We start from the raw sequence: 6,731 nt of genomic DNA, 5'->3' as shown, positions 1-6,731 counted from the left end.
CTGAGACAGTAGGAGTGTCTTGATGTGAAAGGGGGGGGGGGGGGGGGTGCATGCCGTACTTGAGGACTTGATTTCAGTGCTGTTGTCATCAGTCCTCATACTTTGCTGCCGTATTTCTGATCCAGTCATTCCACGGTTTGATAAAGAAATTCAAGAAAAAAAATAATTTCTGTGTCTCTCTCTCTCTGTGTGTGTTGTGTTAATGTTTAATGTTAGATGTTAATTTCTCCTGCACTTGAGTACAAGCGACCGCCTGCACGAGATTCTGGCGGTTTTCTAACCAGAGAGAAATCCAACTTTACAGATGGACTGACTCCACTGCAGTCACCTCACAAGATAGCGAAAATACCTGAACAGTTATACAAGAAGGAATATGAAATCCAATACTTTAAAATGATCCATTTCGAGTCGTAGCGTTCTGACATAACGCTGCGTCGATGGTGCGAAAGTGCTGACTTGTCTGTATCTATATATGAATGTATTGGACAGGAGGTGTTGTGACTAGGTTTAATGTGAGATGAAGAGAACGGCACCAACGTGACCATCCAGATGTGCGGCCGTCTCGATGGCTCATTTTCTTCACCTCAGCCGACAGATCTAATCACTCAAGTCCCCTTCAGCGCACGACAGCCTGTTCTCCAAATACACATTTCACTGCAGCGCAGACCGCTGAGCCTGTCTCTCTTCTTTCTTTTCTTTTTTTAAAATTTGTATTTCTTTTGTGAAGTGTCCTACCGAGTCACAGCCAAGCTGCGGGTCGTGTGGGCGTTTTTGCTTTAAGAAAGGTGAAGATTATACGTCAGATAATGAGAGCCAAAGAAGTACAGTTAACGTCTCAAAAACGTTAGGAGCGGAAATCAGATAGATTCAATGATTTATTTGTGCTCCAAGAATAGATAAGAGGTACTAACTAATTCTTGCCATTCAGGATGTCTGTTTTACTTTATGTATGCTTTGTTGCATCTTTGAATAAAGAAATGTGTTGCGTTGAATTGTTCAAAGCGTGCTGACGGTACTTGGCATGTCTGAAAGCTGTAGTTATTGTAGATGAAGCACAAGTCTTGCAGCCCGCTCTCTTATATTAGCGCAAAGCGGTATTCACTCCCTGCGGCATTCGCTGTTCTTCTCCATATCAATGTACAGTACATAGCAGGACATCAGCGTGTCACTGTCCTTGTCTGCTCTGTGCCGTGTGTGTGAAGCCCGTCGTAAAGACAGAAACAGCTCTACAGCAAAGCCTCCCAAGGCAAACTGAAATCGAGAAATGTTCTGTGTCATTCTTAATGTATTCTAGTGGACCATTGTCTCTTTCCTTCAGTTCCAGGGAGCTTTTTTGCAGAGATATTTGTGTTCCAGCCAAAAGCAACATACATGATATAAGTACATTTTTAACCTAGGCCTTTCGGTGGTGGAGATGGGCAGAAATGGAAAAAGTGCCTTTAAATAGGTGACCTGGACTCAGAGATCTGTGGTGGGAACAAAAGTACGGAGTCGCATGGGGATAAATGCAATGTAATATGATGCTGCAATTTCTGAAGATCAATTTCAGATATAAAAAACCCAATCAGAATCAGCGATTAATGTGTCAGTAAGAAAGCACGGTGCCTTTCCAATACGCCTTTTAGTTCCTCCAACTCACAATGCGAGTATGTACACCAAACCGCACAATGTGAGCCTTTGCTCTCCCTCCCCCTGTGTCATATACTGCAGTGATGGTTTCATATGGGGGGTGGGGGCTGGGGGGGTGGGAAAACGTTGGGTCCACTCTAGCTGACATGCTCCCTTCAACACTTTCAAATATCAAGGTTCCTCGAGCCTTTCTTCTCTCATCATCCTTTATCTGCATCTCCTCTTTGACATTTGGACCTCCACTGACGCTCCTCCTTACCCTGCCGTCACCCATCGCCCACTCTCAGCCAAAGGGCCCCGATGTGCCATCTCCTCTCTTCTCTTCTCTCTCTCCTCTCTCCCTACTGCACATGTGCTCCTGGGGGCTCCACCGTGCTCCACCGCACGGACCTCCCTCTTTCACATACTGCTCCTCTTTGGTTCTTGTCCATCGTTCCATGTTTTTTAGTGGCCAGGACTGCGTGCAGTGAGTGAGTCAGTGCCACGCCTGAGTGGAGATGGGCACGTGGAGCGGCAGGAAATGCCTTTGTGCCCTTGGAGGGCCCAGACTAGGAGAGAGAAGAGGAGCTGGTTTACAATCGGTGGTCTGCACAGGAGATCAAAGGCTGCGCATCTTGCCTGAGTAAACAGGAACCTGTTAGGAGACAAGCCTTTTTTGTGGGGGTGGGGTGTTAGCGGGGGTTTAAAAGCCAGAAAATTCACCAGTTGAGACAACATTTCTTGTCAACAACACATTCTTTGTGTTGTTGCCATCACATGATTACATATGATGAATACTTCATGACAGTAATTATTCCATGGAGCAAATAAGTGATTCTGTGGTGAGTAATGATGAGGGTTGTGTTTTGGTTTGGTCCACAGAGCCTGGGGCGCCCTCATGTCAGAACCAAACCCACAAGCGTGCATGTGTGTGTGCGAGTGTGTGAAAGCATATGTGACTGTATGTGACCAGCTGTCCTCTATAATACCCTAATACAACAGGATGATTATCATTACTATGGAGCCGTTCTTAATTATTAGTTATGTGATAATGCCTCAATTATCAAGGCCTGATGGTTGGTTTTACTGAAAAACATGCCTTTAAAATATCACTCACTCACTCACTCACTCACTCACTCACTCACTCATTATCTAAGCCATTTATACTAATTAGGGTCGCAGGGGGTGCTGGAGCCTATCCCAGCATTCATTGGGTGAAAGGCAAGGAAACACCCTGGACAGGTTGCCAGTCCAACGCAGGGCCCTTTAAAATATTAGTAAATTGATATTAAATGCAATTTTAAATTTGAAATGAACATCATAGACCATAGTTTAAAAAGATGGAGGGTGAAGAATAGCAAGGAGAACAGGAAAACACAAAGATTAATATTTTAATCATAAATATTACAGGTAACCTCCAAAGTAAAGGAAACGCTTAATGAAGGCAGGTGTGCACACAGATATAGTTCTGGAGTCAGTTATACTAGTTATTCTAGTTACTATTACTAGTTAGTTATGTACAGTCACACTAATGATGTCTCACTACGCTAAAGGTCATGTATTAAAATACCAACCAAGGCCAGGTTCCTTTTATTTTGGTTTCTACGGCAAGGGAAAGAGTTCTGAGTGACTTTGAAACAGGGAGCACCACTGGGGAGCGTTTCCCAGGTGCTTTTGTGATGGATAGTCTGTGAAGGTGTTGGCATCAAGGTTTGAAGGAAAAACATCACCAGCTAAGCTATGGTCAGCAGATGTCCAGGCACTGGTCTGAGACGCAGGGCAAAAACAGACAAGCAGCACTGGATTGGCTGACTGAAAAGCATCCATCCAAAGTGTGAGTGGGCCACTCTATCAAATGCAGTCTGTGGAGAACATCACACAGAGGGATGCGACTGTTGGGTTGCAGTGCGTGAACAGCCTTATTATTACAGACTAAGATTGACTTTTTGGGAGTAAAGTGGTATACAGAGCACATGCAGTGCAATACCGAGCGATGACGAAAAAAACCACATGGTTAAAGGAGCCATCCGTCACACTGTTCTCAACAAATGGACGAAGGCACGTGTGGCGTATGCCAAAAGTAACCCACGGGCCTGAGTGCTTGTTTCCCACGGAGACGGGTTCTGGCGGCTCAGTCATGGTGTGGAGTGCATTTTCCTGGCACAGTTTAGGTTCACTCAGTGCTTCAGGGGGTGGGGGTAAGGTAAATGCCAGTAAATGCAAAGCCTTTCTGTCCAATCAGCTTCATTTCACAGTGAAGCTTAATTTTTTCCGATGGGGAGTGGTCTCCTCCAAGATGAAAATGCTCCAATTCCAAAGGGCACAAATGGTCACTGATAGCCTGATGAACATCAAAAGGATGTGAACCTTACGCCATGCTGTCTCAGCTACCCTATTTCAAACCAACTAAAAATAAATGGAAGATTCTTAAGCAGCACCTGATACAATGTTTTGTTCACCCGTGGCAACAAGACATTAGATAATGGAATTTCTCATGAACGAATGGTGTCACATGCCTTCAATAAAGTTCCAGAGACTTCTATGCGAAGGTGCTTTAAAGCTATTCTTAGAACTTATGGAGACCAGACACTATGTTATATCACTGTCTGTTGATAAATTATGCTGTTTATGCTTTATTTTGACAGTTACCCTTACATAGCCATTGTCTTTTGCATGTAGCTTTGAATAAACTACAGTGATAATATCTGGTAAAGAGGGATGATGTGACAAATAGGCACAGGAAGATTAATATTTATCAAAATGTTTTTGTGTACTGACTTGTAAACAAATAAACATCAGTTTGAACAACATCTCTTTGGCACATAGAAATGACTCCTTGCATTTTCTGAGGTAAAGAGACACAATGTATGGCTGGTACACAGAAGTGACATTTTTCAATGTAAGACGTGTGTTTGCACTTTTGTGTTTGTGTGTGTGTGTGCGTGTGTGTGTATGTTGAAAAAATGTGCCTCTGTGTATGAACGTGTCCTTGCCCCTGTGTGTGGTCCTGTTGACCTAGCTTTAGGTAAACAGAGCAGAGATGACGGTGATGACCTTACTCAGGGCTTAGTCTCATCATTAATCTACAGCTTGCCAGGCCTGCACAGGGCACAGAATACCAGCTATCAGCTATCAGCATTACTCAGGAACTCTCCCTCTCTCTCTCTCTCTCACACACACACACACTCACAAACACACTCACACATTTCTCTTGGAAAAGCTTTTCTAACCAGTGCTTCTCTGATTATGAATATCCAGTCTTCATCTATAAAGTTGCGGGGGGGGTTTTTGGCTTATGAGCATGTTGTATGAGGCTAGTTTGTTGAGCATGCTGGGTTGGCCCGGTTCTAATGCAGCAGCCTTGTTTCAGATGCTTTTTTTAATGGTCAATTACAGTGAACACAGCGACATTGAGTGAGGATGAAACTCACTGAGTGTTTAAGTCTTGTCTTGTCCCACTGTTTCCAGACAGCCTCAAATATTCACTTAATAGGCTCAAGGTAATGCATAGGATAAACAAAATCTTTTTTGAGAAGAGGTCATATTTATGGATGATTGGCTGTTCTGGAACAAATGTGCTTTATGGCCAGTGTGGATGAAGCAGTGTATTTTACTCCCTGTGTTTTTTCAAAGTTAATCTGACCTACACATTGGCTGTCTGATTTCATGCTATGTTGATTTCTGCTGCGGAAGATACTGAATAATGTTCGTTTAGCCTTTGTGACAGCAGTTGTATGTGCACGTACAGTTTTGCCTGACCGAGCGTTCATGTGCATGTTATCCGTGCACGTTTCACACACTCTTGGTCAAATTATATAATCAAAGTAAAAGTACACCCACTCTTTTTAGACACTAAAATGTTCTGCATGAACAGAACACATTGTGATAAAGACCCCCAAGGTCTCTCTCTCTCTCTCTCTCTCTCTCTCTCTCTCTCTCCCTTACACATGCTCACACACAACAGCAAAGAGGGGGGAAAATAGAAAGAAAGAAAAAACACACAGAGCGCACTCACATTTACATTGTCCCCAGTAACCCTTGACTGGGTGTGAGAGAGGGGCAGCATGGGTAGGGAGAGAGATTTAGTCATGGTTACTCATCTTCATGACCACAGGCAAGTCATTAACGACTCAACGGTCAACGCCAAGCTCTCTCAGCAACAAACTCACTCTGAATTGTATCACGGGATTCAGCAAGTCTGACACGCGCAGTCCTTCACTTACGATAAAAATCTATTTTCTTGACCACTTTATCACAAAACATATTAATTTGTCTTTGTGTATTTGTACAACTCTATAGCGGCGTCATTCGTGTCTTTTTAATATTTAATACTCATTTTTAAAGAAGTAATTATTGTACTGCGAGTGTAACAGAATGGTCCTCAGAGTAATTTTTCTTTAAAAGATTAGGAAAATCTTGATTGGTCGCTTTATTTAAGGAAACCACATACACTGATTATGGATTTAATACACTCAAGAACGAAAACAAACCTGTACTGCAAATGTTACGTCATGCTGCATGTTTGCAAGGCACGTGTTTCAAACTACATTTGAAGTTCGTCAAAATGCGAAATTATTTTCAGTATTTTCATATCGCTTTATCTCCTATTTTAGAAGTCAAAGCTGTTATATCACAAGCAGGCGATTAAATGTAGACGCGGCGAGGGCATCATAACAGTACTCATATCAGGTGTCAGATTTAATGAATGACAGCCTGATTTTTAAAAAATGAATTCATCTCAGATGCGTGCCCCCATAGAGTTGCGTCTTACCCAAAGTCACGAGATGCCATGTAAGCAGCGTCATGTGTAAGTGAACGCCGGATGGGCTACATAAAGAGGCTGGAACAGTAACTGGTCAGCAGAATACTTTGCATGGAGGAACTGTCCATGTGTATGTGGTGCTGAAACTCATCTCTACTATCTGGCTAAACGAGACCGCTTGAGCTCAAGGAATACGAACTTTTTTTGACGTTCAGATATTCAACAAGTGGATATTAAAATGAACATTGTTTCACAAAACATATTCTAGCTGTTTGAACAAAAATAGCACAGAAGTCTTAATATAAACAGAGAGTTGACTAAAAGTGAAATATAATCGAGTAGCTACTCAAGAGACGTAACG

The sequence above is a fragment of the Chanos chanos genome, chromosome 1 (assembly GCF_902362185.1).
Source record: "Chanos chanos chromosome 1, fChaCha1.1, whole genome shotgun sequence".
Lineage (NCBI taxonomy): Eukaryota > Metazoa > Chordata > Actinopteri > Gonorynchiformes > Chanidae > Chanos > Chanos chanos.
Note: the sequence above shows the minus strand (reverse complement) of the source record.